This window comes from Grammomys surdaster, unplaced genomic scaffold, assembly GCF_004785775.1.
Source record: "Grammomys surdaster isolate TR1022 unplaced genomic scaffold, NIH_TR_1.0 190, whole genome shotgun sequence".
Classification (NCBI taxonomy): domain Eukaryota; kingdom Metazoa; phylum Chordata; class Mammalia; order Rodentia; family Muridae; genus Grammomys; species Grammomys surdaster.
In genome coordinates, this window is record NW_021604635.1 from 6,549,312 (window position 1) to 6,577,215 (window position 27,904).

Here is a 27,904-nt window from a genome sequence, read left to right on the forward strand (position 1 = left end):
GTGATCTCAAAAAACACTTTCCAGAAGATTTCACCTCAGTGATACTGATCTCTTCGTGATCACTACTATTCTTAGTTCCAGCTAACCTGCATTGTCCCAGTGCTGGGGCTGGAACATGGTCCCCTTACCTATCACATTATCACCAGATTTCTGTTTTCCAGCTCCTTCACTACCTAAGCTTGGCTGTTCTAGAACTTGCTCTGTAGACTGACTTTGAACTCAGATCTGCATGCCTTTCTCCTGAGCACTGGGATTGAAAGTGTGGTCCACTAAGCCTGGATTTAAGTTCTTCTTCACCTAGACTTTGTTCTGATCTATGTTGGCCTTGAACGCAGAGATCTGCTTGTCTTTACCTCTGGGGTTATAGGCTTTTTACCGTTCCTAAGCCTAAATTTAGCTGGGTGGGATCTTGCCCCACGGTCACTACTCCCTTAATTCAATTTAATATCTTTGAACACAAGATTGATCTCCATTTCACTTCCTGGTACCCCTTTAATACTCGAACTGTAGGATTTCAGGTCTCAGTTCCAACTTAAAGTTGAAAGAATCCCACTGTCCCAGGACACATCCCGGGAGGGGCACATTCCTTAGTCAGAGAGCAAGTGCTAGATTAACATTCAGAAGAGGAAGGGAGAGGCTGATTAACATTCCTCAGACCACAGGGGAGGGAATCCACCTGCGATTGAGGAAGGCCCAGAGCATGTAGACACATTCCAGGAGAGGGGCCCAGGATGTGAGGTGGTCAGGAAGCTGGGCCCTTAACGTGGTAAACCTGGGAAAACGGAAGACACTCATCGTCATAGCAAATCTGAGTCACCTAGAGACTGGATCTGGGAAAGTCAGCCTTTGTGGTCGCCCTCATGAACTCTGTATAAAAACTGCTCCCAACTTTTGCTCAGGGTTCTTCTTGCCTGCGTTCAAGAGAACTCCAGTGCACTGGTTATTATTGTCATCAGACCTCATGTTTTTGCAGCAAATCCCCTGTCTGTGTGTGTTTCTGCGGAAGCGCATACCCTGGTTTGGATCTTAGAGTCCAACATTACCATATATTTTACATTTTTCTTTTCTCAGCTTGCTCACTTGTTTGAAATGTTCTTCATGAAACTTAACCAGAGAACAAAGTCTATGATGGATGTTTCTGAGACTTCTTTGACAATGCAATTAATCTGAGTCTCTTCACCTTAGCCCTAGGTAGACTTTTCAGACAAGGGCAAAACGTGGCCACATTCCTCACCAATACTGTCTCTAGGCCACATATTGAAATCCTCTTGGGCCAAGTCCGCACAATTCAAATCACTCTCAGTAACAAAGTCTTCCATATTCCTGGTAGAGTGGCCCATTAAGTATTGCTTAAAGCATTCCACTGCTTTTTAAATCCAAAGTCCCAAAATCCACATTCTTCCAAACAAAAGCATGGTCAGGCCTATCACAGCAATGCCCCAGTCCCTGGTACCACCTTCCGTCTTTGGGTTTTACTGCTGTGAACAGACACCATGACCAAGACAAGTCTTATAAAGGACAACATTTAATTGGAGCTGGCTTACAGGTTCAGAGGTTCAGTCCATTATCATCAAGGTGGGAGCATAACAGCATCTAGAAAGTCATGGTGCAGGCACAGCTGAGAGTTCTACCTCCTCATCTGAAGACTGCTAGCAGAATACTGGCTTCCAGGCAGCTAAGGTGAGGGTCTTAAAGCCCACACCTACATGACACACCTACTCCAACAGGACTACACCTTCTAATAGTGCCACTCCCGGGGCCAAGCATATACAAACCATCACAATGTGCTATTTTACTCTAGTCTTTGAGATAACCAGTTCAGTGATGAAGTTACAACAATCCAAAAATATCTCTTTATATTCCTTCTATGGTGCTTTGAGTGAAAATGTCCCACATTAGTCTCATAGGGAGTTGCATTATTAGGAGATGCCACCTTCTTGGAGGGAGTATTACTAGGGGCATGCTTTGAGAGTTCAGAAATGCAAGCCAGGCCTAGAATCATTTTCTCTTTCTGCTGCCTGCCCATCTGGATGTAGAACTCTGAGCTACCTCTTCAGCGCTGTGTCTAGATACCTACTGTCATGCCTCCCAGCATGATGACAAAGAACTATGTCTCCAAACTGTAAGTCAGACTAAATTAAATGCTTTCCTTTATAAGAGTTGTCACAGTCATGGTGTCTCTTCACAGCAATAGAAACCCTAAAACACCTCCTAATATTTTAAAATTTTTGTTACATATTTATTTGTGTGTATGTGTGTAGCACTTAAATGGCAGGCTATGTGTGTGGAAGTCAGAGGAGAGCATATGATAATCATCTCTCTCCTGTCATGTAGGTTCTGGGGCTCATGTTGTTCCATGTGTTTTTTCCTCTGAGCCCTCTCACTCTCCTGCTTCCTGCTATTTTAAGAGGTGTAAGTTATTGTCAGGATTGCTTTTCATTGCTAGAGATAAACAGGGCCTCAGTCCTGTGGGCATGAACTACATCCCTAGTCCACCTCTGTTTTCCATTGAGTTTTTTGAGACAAAGTTTCACTCAGACTGGCCTCAAACTCTTGATTTTCCTGCCTCGGCCCTCGAAGTAGCTGGGACTATATAAAGCATGTGCCACCAATGCTCCCTGGAATCTTTAAAAAATGAGAATCAGCTTAATGCTCCAAAAATATTGTTAGCATATGCCTTCTTTTATATTGTTTTATGTTTTTGTTGTTGTTTTCCTTTGCTTTGTTTTCTGAAACAGTCTTAGGTAGCTCAGGCTTCTACGTAGCTGTGGGTGACACTTTCTGATCCTGTCTCCTCCTCCTGAGTGCTAGGATTATGAGTACACACTACCATTCTGAGTTGGTCTGATGCTGGACATTGAACCCACTGTGCTACAGCACTAGGGCTTTTGAGATAGAGTCTCACTTTGTAGGCTAGGTTGTCCTTAAATTCTGTATTTGTGGTCTAGGCTAGCTTCAGACTCCTTGGTGCTGGTAGTACAGGCCGAAGCCACCATGCTTAGCATATATAACTTAGGAAGGAATTGTACTGTAGTAGTGAGAGTTACACTGCTCTGATCTCCCAGTAGGTGCACACGTGGCTCTGCACCTGCTCGTGAGCTCTGGATTCAAAAATTAAAGACACCCACGAGCAACCTCTATATATTTTTTAAATTGGATATTTTATTTATTTACATTTCAAATGTTATCCCCTTTCCCGGTTTCCTCTCCAGAAACCTTTTATCTCATCCTCCCTCCCCCTGCTTCTATGAGGGTGCTCCCCCACCCACCCACCCACTCCTGCCTCCCTGCCCTGGCATTTCCCTATAGTGTGGCATCAAGCCTTCCCAAGACCAAGGGGCTCTCCTCTCATTGATGTCCCACAAGGCTGTCCTCTGCTACATATGTAGCTGGAGGCATAGGTCCCTCCATGGGTACTCCTTGGTTGGTGGGTTAGTCCCTGGGCGCTCTGGGGGGATCTGGTCGGTTGATATTGTCGTTCTTCCTATGGGGTTGCAAACTACTTCAGCTCCTTCAGTCCTTTCTCTAACTCCTCCATTGGGGACCCAGTGCTGAGTCCAGTGGTGGCTGCGAGCATCTGCCTCTGTATTTGTGAGGCTCTGGCAGAGCCTCTCAGGAGGCAGCTATATCAAGCTCCTATCAGCAAGCACTTCTTGGCATCCACAGTAGTGTCTGGATTTGGTGACTGTATATGGGATGGATCCCCAGGTGGGGTAGTCTCTGGATGGCCTTTCCTTCAGTCTCTGCTCCATACTTTGTCTCCTTATTTCCTCCCTTGCGTATTTTGTCCACCCTTCTAAGAAGGACTGAAGCATCTAGACTTTGGTTTTCTTTCTTCTTGAGCTTCATATGCAAGCTTTATATTTAATAACTTTTAACTTGCTCAGTGGTTGGGTATGTCCAAACCTCCTCAATGCTAGCACACACTCCCCTTGATATTCCTGAGTTAGCATTTTCTAAATCTATATTTTATCTTTGGTGCCCTGTTTCCTTCTGGGCATCCCTCCCATGGGGCCACTTTCCCTTTGCACCTACATTTTGGCAGGTCTCACTCCCCTGCTCTTTCATGGTGTGGTCTGTCCTATGCCTCTCTAATGGAGGAATCTGTTCCTTCCCTCCTCTGTGTTTCTTCTCCGGGAATCCTCAAAGTCCCATCTCTGTCCCCCTGCCCAGCCATTGGCCAATGGCACCTTTCCAAATGACGGCAGGCTTCCTTTAGCCTACCTGCAGGACTCTGAAAACAGGTTTTTTTATGCTAATTGTGTTATCAAAAATAACACAATTGTGTTATCAACACAATTAGCATGAGAACACAAGCTGCTACAATGTACCAGATCACTAATGCAAATTTATTTAAAACAAGCAGGACATACAATATCAACTAGGGTTTCTATCCCCAAATATAATTACAGAAATGTATGACATCTAATCCAGTTTTACAGAGAAGAGTGAAAGGAAAACTTCCATGTGTGTACTAGGATAAGAACACCCAAGAGGTTACAGGAATAAACAAGTCCAAAATAGTTAATCAAAAAATGTCAAAGAAAACATCACGAAATCACTTTCTGATAAAAATGCTGAAGAATTTAAGGAAATGGGACATATGTAACCATAATAAAGTGAACATATAGAAAGCTCGAGGCCAACATCATTTATAGAGAAAAACTAGGAGAATTTCCACTAAAATCAGGAACATGACAAGAATCTTCACTCTCTTCAATACTTGCTATCAATATAGCACTTGATGTTTCAGGTAGCAGTAAGACAAGAGGAGATAAAAGGGGTACGAACGGGAAAATATCTTAGGGATTCTACAACTGAAACAAAGCATAATGAAAAGCAATGTTGTAGAGAAAAGAAGTTTATTTTAGCTTATTTATACTATTTAAACTCCACCATCCAAGGAAGTCAGAGTAAGAATTCAAGTCAGGAACCTGTGACAGGAAGTGCTTTCAGAGACCATGGATGAGTGCTGCTTACCTGCTTGCTCCCACTGGCTTGCTCAGGCTGCTTTCTTACATCATCCAGGACCACTTGCCCAGGGATGGCACTGCTCACAATGAGCTGGGCCCTGAACATCAATCATTAATAACGAAAATGGCTTCATAGGATTGTTCACAGAAATCTGACAAGCGCATAGTCTCAACTGAAGTTCCCTCTTCTCATTTATTAACTAATGGACACACACACTACTTTCATCTCGTAGCTATTGTGAATGCAACAGTAATGAAGACAGATGAACAGGCATCTCTGCAGTAGGATGGAGACCTGTGCTAGTTGGTTCTTGTCAACTTGACACAAGCCTAAACATATTTGGTGAAAAGGCATCTCAACTGATGGGTCTCTCTGTCTCTCTGTCTCTGACTCTATATTTTTCTCTCTCTTTCCTGACACGCCCCCTCCCCCCATATATCTGTATATAGTTGAAAAAAAAATCACTAGCCAGCACAGGAAGAACACGAAGCATCTTTGATTTCCAGATGATATTATCCTATACCTAAAAGATCTTAAATACTCCACCAGAAAACGTCTCCAAATGATGAGTCCATTCAGGAAAGTAGCAGGACAATCAATGAACATACAAAAATCAGTACCTGTACACCAAAAGCAAACATAGAGGAAGAGATCAGGGAGATGACCCCATCCACAATTACCTCAAAAATTCTGAAAATAAATATAGCCAAGGAAGCAAAAGACTTACACTAAAGAAATAAATTGACAAAGATATCAGATGCCTTGGTTTTCTGTGATAAAGACCAGGACCAAAAGCAACATGGGGAGGAACAGTCTGTTTACATCTCAGGTTTATAGTCTGTCATGGGTAAGTCAGGGCAGGAGCTCAGACAGGACCTGAAGCAGAGACCATGGAGGGAATACTGCTTTTACTTATATCTGTATTTATTTAGTTCTGCTTGTGTCAAGTTAAAAAAAAAACTTACCAAAACAACTGACTTGTCATCAACTTGACACACCAATGAAATACTTTTAAATAATAGCCTTTCCTTTCTTGTTTATCTTTAAGATCTCATATTAATATCAATAACATGCTATAAAACATTCCAAGTTTTAAAAGTTCCACAGTCTTTAAAATTCAATATCTTTAAAATATAAAAAGCCAATTACTAGGCTGGAGAAATGGCTCAGAGGTTAAGAGCACTGACTCTTCTTCCTGAGGTCCTGAGTTCAATTCCCAGCAACCACATGGTGGCTCACAACCATCTGTAGTGGGATCTTATGCCCTCTTCTGGTGTGTCTGAAGACATCTACCATGTACTCATATGCATAAAATAAAATTTAAAAAAGAAAAAGCCAATTACTGTAAAGTCAAGATAAGTTAAATATTTTCTTACTCCAAGAAGGAAGAACCAGGGCAGAGTCACAATGAAAGCAAAAGCAAACAGCAACAGTATGAGCAACATAAAGGCTCAAGGGGATTCGTCACCTGAGCTCCAAAGGCCCTAGGCAGCTCACCTCTCCAGCTTTGCCATGTACAGTATACACACAGACACACTGGGGAGAAGGGTCAGGAGAGAGAGACAGAAAGACAGAGAGACAGAGATCTACCAGTTGAGATTCGTTTTGTTTAGGCTTGTGTCAAGTTGACAAGAACCAGCTAGCACAGGTCTCCATCCTAATACAGGATACCTGTTCATCCCTGTTTGTTACTGTTGTATTCACAATAGCTAGGAAGCGGGCACAGTCTACGTGTCCATTAGTTGATAAATTAACAGTGAAAATATGGTACACAAGAGAATATTATCCATCTGTTAATAAAAATTAAATTTGCTTGTCAATTGACAGACCTGGAAATAATCACTCAGACAAACTCCTGTTCTCGCTCATGTGTGGATGCCAGTTCTGAGTCTTTGGATGTATGTGTTTATATTGGAGTATCCATAGACATCAGAACCTAGTAATGGCAATTAGGATAGGGTCTTTCCCAAGAGGAAAGATAGAATATAGGTGATACAAGGTGAGGATTGAAAATAGTGGAGTGGGAAAGATTAAACAGAGCACCAAAAATAGGTTAGAATAGGATGTGTTAATCAACAATAAAGACTTTAGAAAAAGCTAGATAAAAACTTATTACTGTAGGCCTTCATATATATACATACATATGCATATATATATGTACACATACACACACACATATATAAAACATATATAGTATATAATATGTTAATATGTTGTGGAAATTTCTGGTTGTGTCATGTGATACAGATTCACGTGACATTTTGCTGAAGCAGACTCGTGATGTTTTACTGAAGGAATAGCTGTGAGAGGCCACGTGATATTTGGAGGGAGTAGAAGTAGGACTCAAGGGACAGTGACAGGCCACTTGCATAGCTAGCTGTGGAACTCTTTGTTGATCTCCTGTCTTTGCTGTTCTTCACTTTGTTGAGAGAAGAACAGTAGGGAACTCCTGGTGTTTTGGCTGGTTCTGGTCACTCCCTTGACTCGTGCCAATTTGGCAGAGGACTGGCAGTTTGTGCTAGATCATGCCACAGTTGCTGATTTGTGTTTGGTGACATGCTTGAATTGCAATGTTGGTATCCTGATAAATGGAGATTGGAATTACCCCAAAGAGCTACTTCTAAATAGGTCCACACCCTTTTGTCCTATTTACCATCTTTTCCCCCGTATCTTTGGACAGTGGGCTAGTACAGTGATAGAAGTATTTGAGAACTCTTATCAAAGTAGGTTTTGAAAAATATAAGCATATATACATATACACATACATATGGAATAACTCTATAATGGTTGGGGAGGATGATACCCTCAATAACCATAGACTATCAAATAAAAGGCCTAATGCCCAGAATGTGTTACCTTTTGGAGATGTTGACCAGTCAGGTCCTATAGACCCCCACCACCATCATCCCAAACATTACAATCTATTGTCATTGCTTGGGGTTACTCTATAGAACTTGACGTTGAGACTTTATTACTGAAAGTACCACATACTTGAGTCATAGAATGTGGGTCAATCTAACTTGCACTGACTAGAAGCTTTATTCCTGTTGGCTAGCATTCCTAGTGCTTTAAGACATTATGCATAAGGTGGGTGGATAAAAGCAATCATCCACTTTAACCAGCTGTGAACCCCACTAGGTATAATATTGACTGGCTTGGTAAGGTACACCCAACTTCTGCACTCATGGTCACAGTAATACAGGAGTGACCAACCACTGCACTAGTGGCAGCAATAATACAGGAGTAACCAACTACTTCACTAGTGGCCACAGTAATACAGGAGTGACCAACCACTGCAATAGTGACAGCAGTAACACAGGACTGACCAACCACTTTTTAATTGGATTAAAGTTCCACTCCTCAAGTTGGAACTTATGCTTTGTGCTACTAGTGGGGCCAAGAGCCCAGAGATAGGCCATCAGAGTGCCTATGGAAGAACCTACTGCTATTTTTATTCTGCTAAACAGACATAGTTTTTAACTGACTCCTAAGATGTATCATATAACCATTAGTTCATCTCTTAACCCATGTCCCAAAAGTTTTTTCTTGCAGTAGATAGTGGTTTGAATAAAAATAGCCTCCAAAGGCCCACAGGGAATGACGCCGTTAGGAGTAGGTGTCCTTGCTGGAGAAAGAATGAGGGTTTTAAGGCTTCTCTCTTTGCTGCCTCTGGATCCAGATGTAGAATGCTTCCATGCTTCCCGCCATTACAATAATGGACTAAACCTCTGAACCTTTAAACTAGCCTCAATGAAACATTTTCCTTTAATGAGTTGCTATGGTCATGGTGTCTCTTCATAGCAATAGAAACCCTAAGAGAGAGATTAACATGGTATGTATATCAACATATACAGAAGACGAGAGTAAGCAATGCTCAGCTTGCGTCATAGTCCTCCTCCCGATACTCAGAGATCACAGGGAAAGGGGGAGTGGATAGACGACAAGAGGCAGAGGCAGAGGATGTTATAGTGTAAGTGTTTTCTGGACACAGCAGGGAAATTGTACATATGGCCTGACAATGGCTGTGACTGTGTGCCAGGATCAAGGCAACAAAATCCCAGCATGGAACATGGAGCAGGCGAGGAGTCCTACCCCTAGCTAAGAGGCTATCGGTGGCAGAGGTGGAAAATGAGAGTTTACTTTCTCCAGGGGTGTGGCCTCTGAAAGCCTATGCTGCAGCAGACTGTGCTACACTCACACAGAGTAAGTGGACTCAGAGGAATTTTAAAAGGAGCACATGAAGTTAAGGAAGAATAGTGACTGGGGAACAAGGAAGAAATGGGAGGAGGCGGATTGATCAAGATGTATCATAAGTATGTTCTCATATGAAGTTCTCAAACAAGAGAAAGTATGTAAAGAAATCTAAATAACAAAAACAGTAACTTTTCTCCCTTTCCTTCTCTTCTTTTCTTTCTTTCTAGTGACACAGTTTCACTTTGTAGCCCTGGCTACCCTGGCACTAGCTTTGTAGCCCAGGATGGCTTTGATTTCATACTTCTATACAGAGCTGAGGATGAAGCCTAGGGCTTTGTGTTTAAATGGAAGTCTCCCAAGCTAAATAATAATAATAATAATAATAAAAATAAAAATACCCTTAGTATAAAATAGGCATTCATAACAGATTTTTGAAAGCTAATTCACATTGAAAGATAGCTCTGCAGTTATAAAGGTGCTAATTAAAAAAAAAAAAAATCCAACACCCTGATTTCCAGCCACAAACTCATGTATAAAGGATGGGGTAGGGAGTGTGTATCTGTAATCTCAGTACTTCTATAAAGAAATAGGTGATTGTCGGTACAAGCTAGAGTTATCTGAAAGGGGAGCCTCAATCGAGAAAATGCCTCCATAAAATCCAGCCATAGGGCATTTTCTTAATGAGAAAGCCATGAGAAGCAAGCCAGTAAGCAGCACCTCACCAGGACCTCTGCATCAGGGCCTGCCTCCCTGTTTGAGTTTCTTTCCTGACTTCCCTCAGTGATGGACTATGCTGTAGAAGTATAAGCCAACTCATGGTGTTTCATCATAGCAATAGTAACCTAGTAATCACAACTAAGACAGAGATGAAGATAGAAGAACCTCCCAGAAGATCATAGGCCAGCTCTCCTGGAGTACACAGCCCAGCAGCAGAAACAAGAGGGACCTTGCTTCAATAAAGTGGAAGCAGTGATAGACTCTTTGGAGTTGTCCTCTGCCATACATGCGATGTCATAAGCATACAAGTGCAAATATATACACACAATAAGTAAATATGTTTTTGTTCCAAGTAGGCTGGGTGTGGTGGTTCATAGCTTTGATCCCAGCTTAAGGAATCAAAGGCAGTTGGACTTCTAAGGCCAGTGTGGTCTACATATCCATCCATCCAGGACTACATAAAAAAACATTATATCAATAAATAAATAATTAAAGGGGAATTCATTTAATTGTCACAGGGATTAGATATGATCAAAACAAGTTGAGTCTATAAAAAAGTAAAGTTATATCATTTGTATTTTGATAACTTTTTTTTAATATCAAGAAATAATAATACAGATGTGCATGTTCAGGTTATAACAAAGCACCAAAAAAAATTCAGTGGCCTAAACAGCAGCTGTTTTTTATTAAGAAGGTCAATGGTTTTATTTAAATATAACTGACATATACAGTTCGATAAGCATACCAGCAGACACACTTTATAAACCATCTCCAAAGACAATGTATGGCTTTGCCTATAATGTTCAGTCTTCTGTAGATCACAATTAGGGCAGGCATAGAAGTGACAGTTTATCTAGGACACATGATGCATGTGACCACAGCTGGGGTTGTTAAAATAGCTGAGGCTGCTGGGATGGCTAGTCAGAGGCTGTATCACCTGGATGCTGGGATGGCCAGTCAGAGGCCATATCATCTGGGTTCTTCTCTTCAAGGTGTTTGCTGGGCTGAGAAGACCCAAGGTTTCTCCTTGACTTGGACTTGGGTGGGATGACTGGACCAGGGACACCTGATGAACATTCTCTGTATCCAGAGGGGTTCCCAAAGAGACTTCTCACAAGGCAGTAGCCTTCCTGCTGAGTGTTCAAGAGGCAAGTAGAAACTGATGAGCTGTTGTTGGGGAAAGCCTCAAAGATATTTGAACCTTAGTAGTGGTTTGAATGTGAGATGCCCTACACAGGTTCATGTGCTTGCACACTTCGTCTTCCACTAGATATGTGTTGGGGGGTGCTTTGGAAGCCCATGGAGCCTGGCTGGTAGAATTGGGTCACTGAGGTCCAGCCTTTAAAGCGTCTTCCCTGGCTGCTCTGTTGCCATTCTCTCTGCTAAGTTTGGCCATCATGTGAAGTTACTACCTCTCCAGATCCATAATGCCAGGCACTCCCCATCAGAAGCTGAGCTGAAAGAATCTTACCCTGGATAAGTTGTTTCTATCAAGGGATTTTGTCAGAGCAACAAGAAAATTAACGAACACCTGCACCTTCTAACCACAATGCATTCAGATACTCTGTGTTTCTGAGTGAAAGAAGGCCCCAATTTGGAACTATGAACAAACTATTTCTGCATATCCAAAGGGCATCAGTAGAAGGCAGCAGAAGTGCTATCCGAATCCCCACTAACTCGCCTGTCTTCATTACACGGGTGCTCTTCGAACAAGCTGAAGTTGCTACACTGTAATGTAGAAACATGTGCATTTAGATTCAAACACATGCAACCAAAGCCAGACGTAAAATCTGTTTACTGGGGCTGGAAAGAGGAATCGATGGTTAAGAGCACTGTCTGCTCTTCCAGAGGTCATGAGTTCAATTCCCAGCAACCACACAGTGGCTCACAACCATCTTTAATGGGATCTGATGCCCTCTTCTGGTGTGTCTGAAGACAGCTACAGTGTACTCATATACGTAAAATAGATAAATAGAAACTTGTTTATTATGTAATGTTGTAGCAGGAATGCTAGCACTTTAACACTGTCTGGTATTAAGACCACTTGCCCTGCCCAGCTCCTAATTCATTATTGAGATACAGTTGTTTCAGTAAAATCATTTGAGATGGGTATAGATTCTAGTGATGCCCCTAGTAGATTCTAGGGCCTTATTCCATTGGGATTTAAGATTCTTTCCCTTGTAACACTTTCATCTTTGTTGCTGTTACATATTTATCAGTGTATGTGTGTTTGTCATGTTCCCCCATGTGTGGAGATCAGAGGATAGCTTTTAGGAGTCAGCTGTCTCCTTCTACTGTGTGTGACCCAGATATTGAACTCACATCAACAGGCTTGGTGGCAGGTGTTCTGACCCACTAAATCATCTTGCTCGCCCAAGAATTTCATCTTTTTAAATTTGAGGAGCATTGTAAGACTGTAAGTTTTAACAAACTTTATTAGAGATCATTTCAATTAGAAGATTTCATATATTCTGATTGAAAATAACCAGCTGTTAGTAGCATATTGAAGAGATGCCCTCACCCCATGGTGAAATGACTTTCCTTATATGTTCAGGGACTGGATGAAATGTATGCAAGTAGCACAATGCACTTTTCTTTTAGTATAGTAAACCAAGTAAGTTTTGGGGGAGAACATCTGACTGGAATCTTTTGAGAACTACAAGAGAAAGAGAGTGTATAAGCCCTGCTTACATAGGAAAGACAGGTGCCGAGTTCATCTGACAGGAATTAAACAAAATTATTAATGAATGAGGAAAAAGAAATAAAAGGAGGACATGACTGTTTGTCTTGGTCAGGGTTTCTGTTGCTGCAACAAAGCACCATGACCAAGAAGCAAGTTGGAGAGGAAAGGGTTTGTTCAGCTTATACTTTCATATTGCTGTTCATCAATGAAGGAAGTCAGGACTGGAACTCAAACAGGGCAGGATCCTGGAGGCAGGCACTGACGTCGTGGAGGGGTGCTGCTTATTGGCTTGCTTTCCCTGACTTGACTAGCCTGCTTTCTTATGAAACCCAGGATCATGGGCCCAGGGATGGAACCGCCCACAATGGGCTGACACTCCCTCATCAATCACTAATTAAGAAAACGCCTTACAGCCAGATCTGCTGGAGGCACTTTCTCAGTTATGGTTCCCTCCTTTCAGATAACTCCAGTTTGTCTGTGACCTCGACACAAGACTAGCCTGCACACTGCTCCTAAGGGGTCGAGACTCGAGACGTTTAGTATCAATATAAGGAAGAGCACTGGTAGAGACAGGTGCAGAGGCTTCGGGAAGCGTCCCGTGTGAACATGACTGAACTTGTCCAGGTACAGAGAGAGGGAAACGCAAGGGAGAGTCAGAAGCCGAAAGGCCTGGAGTCTGAGAGAACAAAAAAGACCTGGGTAGACACACCTGCTGGTTATGTAGGGAGGAAGAGCTGAGGGAGGGGCATCCCAGCTCAGGAGGACTTGGTGACCAGCGTCTGCTTTGACATGTTAAACATCACCTTAGCCATTTGTTTGAAACCTAACAATTGATGGCAGTTTAGAGTACCTAATTTGTTTTGTTTGTTTGTTTGTTTTTTCTCAATGAAAGTGAGTCTATCTTGGAAAGAGGCAGCCAGTCAGTATCCCTTATGCTTAAGTCTTAAGTGTCTCACTGTGTGGTCATTGTTAAACATCTACTCTCTAACACAATGTGTGAGTCAGGAAATGTGAAAGGAGAAGCTAGACTTCTCTTTCTCTAAAACTGTTGAGCACTTGGAATAGTGAAGTTAGAAGAGTCAAGTGGTAAAGTTTGGGTCTTCAGGTAAACCTGACAGTGATTTACAGGAACCAGAAGTGGGCACTGAGAAACAAGAGGTTAAGGTGAAAGCATTCCTCAGGAGAAGAGAAGCACATTTTCTTCCTTACCCAGTTTTTACGTATTTGTTCCTGAATATTTAAATCATATTTCACATAGATTCATAGATCATGTCGTTTTGAATCAGTTTACTCACAAAGTTACACTGTCTCTGGGGAGCCTGTAAAAAGGGTGAAAAGCAATTAAAATGAATTACTGTGGGAGAGGTTGCCAGGGCTAAAGTCCTGTCCCATCCACCAGCATTCCAGATCTTTAGCAGAGGTCTGCTTGTGTAAGGTAGCAAATTAGGGTTTGCTGCTTGTGGTATTAAGTTAATTAATTAGCATCAGAGGAAAGAGAAGTCACAGACTAGACAGTAAGTGTTAGCAATCTGTTAAACTCCACCTCCACAGTCACCTGGCAACAGCCAGGTACGCTCCGCCCCACAGTTTCCTGGCAACAGGCAGGTAACCCTGCCCACTATAAAAGGGGCTGCTTGGCCCCTCCTCTCTCTCTTGCTCCTCAACCCTGAGCACCTGCAGGTTATCCTCTCCCCTCTCCCCTTCTCTTCCCCCTCTCTCCACGTGGTCATGGCCAGCCTCTACTCCTCTCTACTTCTCTCTCTCTCTCCTCTTGCTCTCCCACTCTCTTAATAAACTCTCCCTCGTGGAACCATCTTGGCCTGCTGTGATCCATACAAGCTGCTAAACTTGAAGGACTCCCTCATTGGGTCCACCTGTCTCACCTTAAGCCCTTCACCCCCCCCATCTAAAATCAATTCTCCTTCATACACGTCGACTCTAACAGGACCGTGCTCTATTAAGCTCCAGAGGACATCGAGACCACCACCTTGTCCTTAATCCCAGAAAATGAGACTCCACTCCGACAGCCGAGCTTGACCCCACTGGACTAGACACGTGTTTCTTGCCCTCTCCCTGCTGTTTGTTACTATCCAGGTCAGCCTTCACACCTGGATGTACGAGGTTTGAGAGACACACTCACAGATAACAGTCTTTCCAAACAGGGTCAAGAAACTGCTCCATAGCCGGATGCCAAGAACCAACCCAAACTGCATCCAAGAATCATTCCTACATCTGATATCCCATCTAAATATTATGTTCTCTGTACTTGCTTCCTTTTGCCCAGATACAAGAGCACTGGTCCTTTCAGATACATATGCTAAGGTTCACAGACCAACCACTTCTTCTACCAACATTAAAAGACACCCGTTTCTACACACGGAGCCCATGAGATTCCAGCTGTGGTGCTTCAGAACCGACAGATGCCAGGTGTCCTGACAGCCAAAGAAGATGGTCTTCGCCAGCACCCCCAAGAAATACCGTTTTGGGGAATGTGAGACCCTCAGTCCAGATACTCTCCTGTAACACCCTTCTTGTCATCCTCCTGGTATTTTTTCTAACCAGTTTATTAATCAGTTCTTGTTACAGGATCACCAGTTGCTGTCCACAAAAGAGCCTGGTACACACATCCACAGAATGGGCCCCAATGGTGAAAAAAACCCAGCTCCTCCCCCAATGGACTACGCCCCTACACAGCAGGAAGTAGTTTAAGAGAGACACGACTCACGATCCCCCTTTCAGCATTGGCTTCCCCTCTCCTTTTTTCTTTTTTATAATAAGAAAAAGTGGGGTATGTTAGTATAAGTCTGAACCCAGTGACATCATATTCAGGGGCCAGCGACTCCTACATTGCTGGGACAACCACTCCCAGAATTCACCTACCTGGCTCACCTACACCTGGGAAATTCACACGTCATCACCCACTTAAATAGTTGGGATCACCCCAACCTCTCTCTCTCTTCCTCTTCTCTTCACTCGCCATCTTCCCGTTCCTCTCTCCCACTCCCTTCCCCAAATAAACCCCTTCCCTTGGAACCGGATCAGATCAGCTTTGGTGTTGTCTGTCCAAACTACGCTCAAATTCTAACAGTAAGTACAGACAGCAAGGAAGGATCATACAATGTAGGCATGTTCCTATATTGCTGAGCCCTGAAGTTCTAGAATTTTAAATATGGTTGTTCAAAATATAGCAGCCTTGTATCTCATCAATACGCCTTCCAGATTATTTTAGGAAAGGGGGCTTGATTTGTGGAACTCAGTGAGGGAATAAATGTTCTTCTGTGCCGCAATCAGTACAGTATGGGATGTGGTGGTGGTCTCTTACAGAAAGGCTCTTTTGCCTGAAAAAGACAAGTTTCCTGCCTGAAGAGCACATAGAAGCCAGAAGAGTCCTGTTGTAAATATAAGTGACAAACCACCTAGATTAAAAACCACTAACAACAATAATTTAATAATAATAATAACAATAATAATAATATAGCAGTGGTGGTAGAAGAATCCAAGAGGAACTTCTAGCTATCAGAGGCTCCACTGACTGCCCCACTTCCAAACAGGCTATCATTATGTAGATGAGGCTGGCCTTGAATCTATACAGATCTCCTGCCTCTGGCCCTGCTTTCCCCTGCTTTCTGAGTACTGATATTAAAGGAGTATATCATTGTCCTAATTTGCGTTCTGTTATGTGGAAGTTAGGCCTGATTCTGCCTCCCAGTTCCATGCTCCCAGAAATAAGACTCTGACTCAAAATGCATTTACAAATAACTTGGTCAGATAGCTAGATTTTTCTCTGACTAGAATCATAACCCGTTTCTTTTAATCTATATTTTGCCACATGTCTGGTTTCCTGTGCTCAGGTACCATGTGTCAGCTTCCTCATATCGTCCTGGGTGGATCTTCTCCAGACTGGCTGTATCCCAGAATTCTTTTCCCTCCCAGATGTCCCACTTTCTGTTTCCTACCTAAGCCTTAAGCTTTTTAATTGACAGTTGATACATTCATACAATATACAAGATATTCTCTTTACACTGTTGCTGTGATAAAACTGCACGACCAAAAGAAACTGGGGAGTTAAGAGTTTATTTCATTTTATAACACCCGATCACAGTCCGTCACTGAGAAAAAACAAGGCAGGAACTGAAGTAGAAACCATGGAGGACCGGTGCTTACTGACTCGCCTGCTTTCACTTAGGCTCAGCCACTTTACTGAAGGTGGCATGTCCCGCAGTTAATTGGGTCCTCCTACATCAATCATTAATCAAGAAAATACTCCCACAGACTTGCCTACAGGCCAACCTAATGGAGGCAATATTTCTATTAAAGTGCTTCTCAAACACTGTGGGTTGCAAGTCACATATCTGAAATATCCTACATATTAGATATTTCCATTATGATCCATAACAGTAGCAAAATTTTCAGTTACAAAGTAGGCTTTAATGGAGTGGTTCTCCACATTTAGTCAGGACCCTTTTGGGGGTTGCATATCTGATAACCCACATATCAGATACTTACATTACAATTCATAAGAGTAGCAAAATTACAGTTATGAAGTAGCAACAAAAATAATTTCATGGTTGGGGATCACCACAACACGAGGAACTGTATTAAAGGGGTCATAGCATTAGGAAGGTTGAGAGCCACTACACTGAGAGTCCCTCTTCCCAGATCTATCTAGGTTTGTATCAATTTGAGCAAACCCAACAGTACACCCACCATGCCCAACGCTTCAGCTTCATTTTAAAAATAGAACTACAAAATAAGATAAAAATTCTTTCCGATTTAGATGAGCAAAAAACCCAGAAGCTTGATAATTCAGTGTCATGAAGGTATGGGAGAGCAGTGACTTCATATAGGAAGAACTATAAAATAATAAAACTACATACAAGAGAAATTTCAAAGTGTATTGCAGAACGAAAATGTATACCCTCTTATATCCGGAAAGTCTATCTTTGGGAACCCATTCCCCAGTTATACTAACACAACCTAACTGGCATGAATACATTAGTCAATAGAATATTGTCATTGTTTGTTATAAAGACAGGCAAGAATAACCATTTATAGTAGTGTGAAACAGACTAGGGTCTGTCTACATGCTAGGATAGTGTGTGTTTTGATACCTTCCCCAAACACAGGGTCTTTACAACAACAACAACAACAACAATGACTTGCTTTCTTTTACTATTTTATGGGTGACAAGGCTTAACTGGCAAGTTTGGCTCTATGAAACCAAGGTTGACCTGGTTTGTAGTCATCTGGACACTCCAGGAGGTTAGAATGACCAAGATGGCACACTCCCACAGGTGGCAGCTGGTCGCGTATGGGAGATCAGCTGCCTGGAGAGGGGTGAATCCTTTATGCTGCCTCATTTCACAGCTTGGACTTGTAGCTTGGTGGTTACCTTCCTAAAGGAACGTTCCTCAGGGGAAAATGCAATGGGTCCCTGAGGCCTTTAGAAATTGTACTAGCATCTCTAGTCAAGCGTAATGGGACACACCTTTAAGCGCAGCACTCAGAGGCAGAAGCAGGCATATCTCTGTGAGCTCCAAACCTGCCTGGTAGACTTAGTGAGTTATAGGATACCCAAGGCCACATAATGAGACCCTGTCTCAAAACAAACAAGCAAACAAAAAACAAAGCAAAACAAAAATACAAAGAGAACTAAAAGAATATCTTTAATCAGTCTATCAATATGTCTGTATAATAGAGTGTATTATATAACTTAGAAAACTTGCTGTTGTTTAAATGGTGGGTGTATAAAGAATAGACATAGTATCTACCTATGCATATGGGTGCGGGAGAGAAAGAATATATTTAACTACTTATATGTGTAAAAATATGTTTAGAGAATATACAAGAGACTGAGTAGTTAGGCACCAGGCATAGAATAATGCTTACTGATTTCTCTTCATGTCTGGAGAAAATTTGAACAATATGATTGCTTCATTTTAAAAATAAGGTAAAATTCAAACTTGATGAGTCTACAAGTTGTATTTCCCAAACTAAAAGAAAAGAGGGAGATTTGATTGCAGGAAATTTGAAATCTAATTTCCTCGAATTTATCTTCTTGACAGTGCTAATGTTCATGATGTCACTTGAGCTCAGTCAATAGGAAGCTTCCTGCTCACATTGAGATAAAGACCGAGGGTCACCACTGTGAATAGGTGGGTTTAAACTAGATCTTTTTCTAGTTATAATTTTTTTTTGAAATTATAGTCTAATGACATCATTTCCTCTTTCCCTTTCCCTCTGAGCTCTGGCAAATACCTCTTCTTGTTCTCTTTCAAATTATTCATGGCCGTCTGTTCTTTAATTGTTTTTACATATATGTGTGTGTGCACATATGTGATTGTATATATATATATATATATATATATGCTTATATGCTCAGTCCATATAATGTTACTTGTATTTCTGTTTTTAGGGATGATTACCTGGTATTGGATAACTAATTGGTGTGCTCTTTCCTGGAGAAGATTATCCTATCTCTTCTGCTCTTACCATTCCTTGATTGCCAGTAGCTCTTTGTCAAAAGCCAAGGTGTCCTGAGCTTTCCCATGACAATATTAATGTATCCATTGGTGTTGTCTTTGTTCAGGAACTGAGTCTTAAAGAGTAAGAGATGACCTACAACACTACTGGTTTCCAGTAACAAAAATGGAGAGGAATCAAGCCTGATGGCTTCTATTTTTTTTTTTATGTGAAACCATAGACAATAAAATATGGTGTTTGAGAAAGTAGGTCTGGAAGAGAATAAAAAGAAGGTTGGCAACATTTCCATAGAAAATGAATAAGAAGTAACAAGGGAACAGATGAACAAAAGCTAGTGAGATTGCATCACTGCCATCAACAGGACAATGAGGTTTTGCTTTAGAGTCAGTGCACAGACCCAGGACTGATGCTGGAGAGCTGGCGAGTATAGGTGTGGGAGAAAGACAGACCATGCAAAGATGTTGCTATGAGGATTACAGCTGAGAGCCACACAGCCCCATCCAGGAATCAGGAAAGGATGGGAGATAATACAGATAGCCATTCCCATGAGTCCAGAGATAGGAATGGAGCAAAGAGAAGGAAGGCAATAGAAAACAAAGCAATTATTAACCTAAACTCCTCTGAGTGTTAAAGCTTTCAAACACGGTACAGTTTCGGATGCAGATACAATCTATACCATGACTGACTGTGAGTCGCTGCCCCTCATGGTAGTTGTTAAAAGTACACTTTCAGTGTTCCATTTGAAGAATCTGACTATTGTTCAAGTCCACTTAGAATACTGTGCCATGAGCTCACTAACCATCTTTTATAGATGCAAATAAAAACGCATAGGTAATAATGTCCCTAGGTTTTGGTACACTTATTAGGGCATTTCAATGAAAAGACAAACAGTATTGGTGCCGTGATAGACATCTCAGAATAATTCATTGTGGTAGCATATATGAGTTGTCCTAGTAGTTGAGAGGCAGAAGCAAGAGAGTCAAAAGTTCAAAGCCATCCTGGGCTACACAACAAGTTCAAAGCCAGTACAAATAACTTCATGAGAACCTGGCAAAAGAAAGAAACATATGAAGAGCAGACCAAGCCAAGAATCACCATTTATATAAATATTATAGCAACAGCTAATAATTACAGATGATGAAAAAATGAACTACTTTCAAGCTGGAGTTGTGTCTCTGTTGGTGGAGTGCTTGTCCAACATGCACTGTTTGATCCTCAGTACCTCATAAACCTGGTGAGGTGGCATATACCCATTATCTTAGCACTCCAGAGGTATGGACAACAGGATCAGAGATTCAAGGTTATCCTTGGCTTCATAGAAAACTCAAGGCCAGAGGGGCCATATGAGACCATATCTGAAAACTAAATCACTTTCAAACATAACATTCAACTGTGAACTTCTTAAGAGCTGAGATCACGTTTTAACTTACTTCTCGGCCCAGCCTCTGCCTATTTGTCTCCCTTAAACTCTACTGATATTTAGGAACAGTCGGCTCAATAGGAAGGGATGGCACTTCTTGTTTAAGTTCTTGGTTAGTCTTTTGCTGCATTCCTGATTTTTTTTTCCCCCTTGAGAGGATGGGCGTATTCTTTTCTGTTCCCCTCTTAGTTAAAAGAACAAACTATTTCAAATTCCTTAGGAAAACAAGCTACAACAAAACCACACCAGCAACTTCCACCCTCATGTCAGCTTTAAAACAGCTTGGGAAAGGTCAGCCCACTTCACTTCCGTCTATTGTGGCGTTTACCCAGTTCCTGATTATATTACAGTCTGGTGGTGGTTTTTTTTTTTTTAAGGCAATCTCTTTATTAGTTTTGGTTTTCTGAGCCGCATAAATTAATCAGGAACTTTCTTTTTTTCACATTGAATATTATTTGCTTTGGGAAAAGAAAAATGAATGCATTCTTGTCTTCGGGGGACTTGTCAAGAGCATGGGTAGCAATGAGGTGGAACCTGTTACAAAGAGGGCAGAAGAAGCCAAGGACCTATAGCTCGTGATGATGCGGAGAGATCACCCAGAGGAACTGTGTCTCCGTTCCATGTCCACGAACACTCTGTCGATCATTAAGCTCTGCATTTGGATTTGTTGTCTTTACAGCTTTAGACTCCAAACAGGTGTCAGCTTACTTTGATTCCTATTGCTTTGAAGTTCTTGGTTTTGGTCCCAATTATCTAAAAATATTCCCTCAGTAGCTGAATGAATGTGACAGGTCAAAAAAAAAAAAAAGTTCCTGCATGATATGCCCATTTTATACTTGTTATTTATCATTTGAAGTTTGCTTTTCAACTGCCAATTATAATTTTAAAAGGTTTGTGATTTTCTTTTTGATATCAAGTATAATTCATTTTTACATGTTACACAGGCAAATCTGATAGATAAGTGAAATTCAATGTATACAACATGAAAGGGGAATTGAATACCAAAGATACTTCCCCAAATACAAAGAACTCAGAACAGCGTGGGCGTGATGGGGAAGAGATAATGTGGGGTATGACACTGCAGGGCGAGGCATTGTGAGACGAGGCAGGCGTTGCGGGCCGAGGCTTTATCTACATTTTCGCTCCAATCCGCTTTCCTCCACAACGCCTGCTGGATTTGCAATCACCTACAACTGTGACCAACTACAGCATCACTTCCTTCTAGACTTCCGATGGTGCTACTTACCAGGGGATGTTCTGGATGTGATAAAGTGTATGTGTATGACTGGAGTTTAGGAACCAAGTTTCCAAATGAGCAAGCTTAGGGACAGGAGTGCGAAGCAGCGATGATGCACACAAGGTCTGCTTCGCTCAGGCGAGTAGCATGACCCTGGCAATTTCCTTGGCCTTTTTAAGCTTCCTTTTGCAGTAGTACAACTACAGCTGACTGCTGGCATTGTGAGAATGAAAAGGAGTCCTTCGTGAAAAGCTCAGCACTGACGTCATTACCTTGCAAACAGAACACTCAGAAACTCCAGGGTACAGTCGGCAGTCTTTACATTTAGGGAAGACTCTAGATGCAAATCGTAAAAAAATGGTGGAAGCTGTAAAACAGTATCCTTTTCCAGAGATAGAAACAAAGGCAAGAGTCTCAGACACTATGGCAGGATGAGGAAGGAACAGAATGTAAATGATTTGTCCAAATTTGGAAACAGTCTTAATTTATGAAAATTATGTTTTTTTTTCTTATTTGATTTCGTTTTGTTCTGGTATTTGAAACAGGGTCTTGTGTAGGTAACCGAGGTTGATCAAGAGCTTGCTGCATAGCCAAAGCTGGCCTGGAAGTCCTGATCTTCCTGCCTCTACTTTGTAAGTTCCAAGTGTATGAAACCACACAGAGCTAGAGTTATAAAGTTTTAAAATGAAATAACACTTCTTAATATTTACTACTTTGTTTTATGGCATAAAGTAGCATACAGATTTAAGGTCAAGACTATTTTTAAACCTGATTTGATTTGGAACACATTAAAGGTAACATATGTTTTAAATGACACATTTTAAAAAGCAAATGTGAGGAAAATACAGAGAAATTCCAGACTAGCTTATAGCTACTCTGATTAAAGTTTAACTAAAGGGATTTCAAAGGTCACTAGATCTGCCTGATTTCTCAACTTGTGATAGACAGGCTGCCTTGGTATTCAACCATATTGTAAATGGAGCTTGTGTGAGTGACACAGTGAGTGTGCATAGGACCCTGGTAACTGATAAGAGCTTAAAAATGAAGAGAGGGGCCTCAGGCTTCTTGGTGGGTTCCAGAACTCTTTGCAAAATCCATGATTTTGGAATAAAAACTGATCGGTTAAATTTAGGCCACTGATTAATTAAAATCACCCAAGAAAATAAAACTGTTCTAAATCTTTAAAAAAAAAAATCTTCCCAGGCTCTATAGTTTGTATCCTTCAAATTCATACATGTTTTAAATGGTATTTTGAATTGGGATCTTTGAGGCCATAAATTAATTCATTTGTGGATTAATGAATTAATAAGTACCCAAGGGAGTGACTTTGCTATGAAACAATACTCTCAGGGCCAGGGACATTGCTCAGTCAGGAAAATATCTGCCATGCAAGAATGAGGTTCTCTGGTCCCAAGCATCCATGTCAAAAGCTGAGCGTGTTGCTGTGTGAGGGCAAGGGCGGTAGGTGGGAGAGCAGACAGGCTCTCCCTGAAGCTCACTGGTCAGCGAATCCAGCTTAAGCATCAAGCTCATGTTCAGTGAGAAAGCACCATTCAATAAGAAAGAAGAGAGTCATAAGGAAGACAAGAGAGACTTCCATGTGTATACATGTGCATACACTGAACATGCATACACACGTGCACGCACACACGTGCACGCACACACACGCACAATGGAGAAAAAGACAGACAGACAGAGAGAGAAAGAGGGAGAGAGAGAACTTTGTGGGGATGCCTATTGCTTGCCATGGATACTCTCTGCCATATCAGGATGTAACAAGAAAACACTGAACAGATGCTGAACCAAGCTCTTCTAGCTTCTATGGATCTTCCAGCCTCTAGAACTGAGATCCAAATAAACTTCTTTCCTTTATAAATTATTTGGTCTCACAGCTATACCACTCCTGGGCATATACCCAAAAGATGCTCCACCATCCCAAAAGGACACTTGCTCCACTGTGTTCATAGCAGCTTCATTCATAGTAGTCAGAAACTGGAAACAACCCAGATGTCTGCCAACTGAAAAATGGATACAGAAAATGTGGGTCATTTACACAATGGAATATTACTCAGCTATTAAAAACCAGGGCATCATGAAATTTGCAGGCAAATAGATGCATCTAGAAAATATCATACTAAGTGAGGTAACACAGACCCAAAAGGATATGCATGGTATGTACCCACTTACAGGTGGATATTACCTATAAAGTATAGGGTAACCATGCTACAAACTGCAGACCCGAAGACCCAAATAGCAAGGAGGGCCCAAGGGCAGATGGTTGAATCTTTCTCAGAAGGGGAAATTAAATAGATATTGGAGGTGGTTCGATAAAGGGAACTGGGTGGGGAAGGGGAGGAGGAGGGAAGGAGCAGGAATCAGGTGTAGAAAGAGCAGGGAAGAAAGAATGAAACTCGGTGGGGGAGGGGCAATCTCTGGGATATGCTAGAGACCTGGAATGGGGCCAGGCCCCAGGGCATCTATGGTGGAGACACTAGCTGAGATTCCTAGCAGTAGGGGATATGGCACCTAAAGTGGCCACTTCTTGTAGCCAGGCAGGACTCCAAATGAAGGGATAAAGACAGCAACTCACCCACCAAACCAATGACTCAAGATGTGCCCTTCCTACAGGACTGTAGGGCTAAAGATAGAGCAGAGACTGCGGGAATGGGCAATCAATGACTGGCCCAAGTTGAGATCTAGCTCCTAGGCAAGAACCAATGCCAACTCTTCGTTGCTTCTATGGATCTTCCAGCCTCTAAAATTGAGGTTAGAACACTATTAATGATACTCTGTTGTGCTTGCAGATGGGAGCCTAGAATAACTGTCCTCTGCGTGGCTCACCCAGCAGCCAACAGAAAGAGATGCAGAAACCCACAGTCACATATTAGATACAGCTCTAGGAGTCTTGTGGACGAGTAAAGGGAAGGATTGAGGGACCAAAAGAGGATAGGACTCCACAGGAAGACCAACAGAGGCAACTAGCCTGGACCCTTGGGGGCTCTCAGAGACTGAACCACCAACCAAAGAGCGAGCATGGACAGGACTTAAGGCCTCTTCTCTCTCTGCACATATGTATCAGATGTGCAGCTTGTTCTTGTTATGGGTTCCTCAACAACTGGAACAATGGCTATCCCTGAATTTCTTACTTGCCTGTGAATCCCATTCTACTCACTGGGCTGCTTTGCTGGCCTCAGTGAGAGAAGATGCACCTAGTCCAGCAATGACTGATGTGCTGGGTGTGGGGGCATTTACCTCGAGGGTTCCCCTTCTTAAAGGATAAGAGAAGGAAGAAATGGGGGGGAAGACTCAAGAGGGGGAACAGGGAGGAGAGGGAGGATGACATTGGGATGTAAAATGAATAAATAAATAAATTAATTAATTAATTAAAAATAAATAATTCGGTCTCAAATACTGAGTTAAAGCAGCAGCAGTAATAACAACAGAACAGAATCCAAGAGCAAGAGTCTCTCTCTCTCTCTCTCTCTCTCTCTCTCTCTCTTTCTCTTTTTCTCCAAAGAATTTTATAGTGGATACAAAAGGAATATATTGAACTGAGAAAACTACGCATAATCAGGTAGACAGCAACAGTGCTAACTCTACCGAAGTTATCTAACAGGTCTCAGGGTGGGAGACAGGCAGCAGCATACTGAAGAAGTACAGCCTTGCTACGCAGTGACATCATAAAGCTCCAGCTGTTTTGGAGTTTGACAGACAGCTGTCATACCCAGTGGTACACATAATGCTCTCCCATCTCACCATTCTCACTATGTGAGAGCATCATTCAGATGCCTCGGGGAAGTGGGGATTCTCTGGAGAATAGATAGCCTGTAGAGAAGAGAGGCCACTCATAGGGCAGCTGAGAGATTGGAGAAAACTAAAACCATATACCCATATCAAACAGAGGCTGGCTGAGGTGAGGTGTTACTTTTGCATTTGGGGAAATGAATTTAACCGAGCTGTTAGGCCCTGTGTTCTTTGGACTTTAATAACAGATAGAACGCCTATGTGCAGAGACTTTAGGCTCTTGTTTGGTTCTGTCTTGGTGATTCACTGATGTCATAGTCATTGTGACCACACTGCTCACAACTGTCCTTAAAAGGCAGAAAATGTCATTTATTTACTTGGTGTTCCTTAAAGCATATAGCATGATGCCAGGGTTAAACAGAGTTTTATTGAATGTGGCTTGGATTGTAAGGCAAAGGGAACAGGGACACAGCAGTTCCCTGCGTTGTTCTACATCCTTCCCTATATGCCACATATATGCCTTTCTGTTTGTCACAGCTTGTCAACTCTGTGTGCACCTACACTTCTATTCACAGTCCATACACACACACACAAAGTATTTGAAATTGCAACCTGTCCCAGCGCAGAACAAAACAAAACAAAACAAAATCGAAAGCAAGCTGTCTTGGCACCAAATGTGCTGGCACCCAGAGCAATAATCTGTTGGTAATTTGAAAGGTTTCCATGTTGATTACATTTGGGCAGTGTCCATGTTGCTGAAGAGGAGTCCACACACCACCAGCTGCCCCAGGAGCACGGCAACATCTGCACAAACACAGACAGGGATTACCTTGACAATTAAAAGAGCTGGTTCCCGCTAATGCTATTGTCAATGATCTACAAAAATGTCAATTAAATGAAAATCCAGTGCTACTTTCAGAGACCATATGGCACCCTGAAGCTAGGGCCCCACTCTCATAGTAAGGAGCCCAGGTTTCTGCTACAGCTTTGCCAACTACTAGCTGTCAAAGACAATGATCGGCAGACAAATACCCAGATGGAAAGGTCTTGCTGCTAAAGTAGTTCAAAAAAACTCTAAAGAAAATAGCTCATGTTAGACTAAGAAAGAGAGGATCAGACGTCCTCAGAAGGACAGACAACTCCCAGAGAGGCAGGCAGGGAAGACAGTACTTGAAGAGAACCTTCTGAGAAGGGTTGCCAGAGAAACAACTCTCAATGTTAGTGGCTATAATATTCTAAGTGCTCTTTAATTAAAACAATCATTAATTAATTGAAGCATGTAATAAATTGAACACTATCATTCCAATTGATATAGTTTTTCATTGACCTTACTCAGGGTAATGCTAAGAAGCCAAGCACTTATTATTGTATGTATTTATTCATGTATGTGCATATGGACATATGTGGACACAAGTGTGTCATGATCTACAATATCCACATGTGGATGCCAGAGAACATGTGGAGGTTAATGCTCTTCATCTACCCTCTGGATTTGGGACTTTTAACTCAAGCCATCACTCGGCAAACAGTGCTTTTACTCTCTGACCCATCTCACAGGCCCAAAAGACGTGGGTTATTTTGTTTTCTTCTATAGGAATTGAACTTAAGATCTCACACATGATAAGCAAGTGCACAAAAAGAAAATGCTATTGTATCCTGTTGAGGAAAGAGATTCTGGAACTGAGACCCTTGGAGACACTCCTGATCCACAGCATCACTTCTTTGTACTTGAGTCTTGAACAAAAAATTCCAGAGACTCAGGTTGTGCAGAATGAAAAGGGCCCACAACTCATGAAGATTCTCAGTTAGATGAGCTGAGATGGTGTCACTTGATCTAAAAATGCTTTCTAGCCCAGTATGGTAGCATAAATCTGTAATCTCAGCACTCAGAAGGCTAAAGCATGAGGATTGCTGTAACTTTAAGGCAAGCTTGGGGTACACATTTTGGGATCCTGTCCCAAAACAAATGGAAGAAATAAAAAGAGAGGAAAGAACAGGGCCACAGCTGTCACTCAACTGTTAAGAGCACTTGCTGCTCTTGAAGACCTGACTTCAGTTCCCAGCCCTACATGTTGGCTAACCATCCCCTGTAATTCCAGGTTCAGGGACTCCAATACCTTTTCTGACCTCCATGGGCACCAGGTGACTCATAATGGACATGCATGTAGGAGAAAAACTTGAATACATAAAATTAAAATGCATAAATATTTTTTATAAAAAAGGAAGGAAGAAAAATGTTTTCTAATCCTTAAACAGTTCACAGTGAGAAAGAAGCTGGAAAGCAGAACAAAGCAGAGACTCAAGGACGAATTTGAGAGGAAGGAAAGAAGGTTAGGAAAAACAGGAGAGCAGGAAGGCAGAGAGCTCAGCAGAGAGCAGGAAGACAGAGGAGAGCTCAGCAGAGAGCAGGAAGACAGAGGAGAGCTCAGCAGAGAGCAGGAAGGCAGAGGAG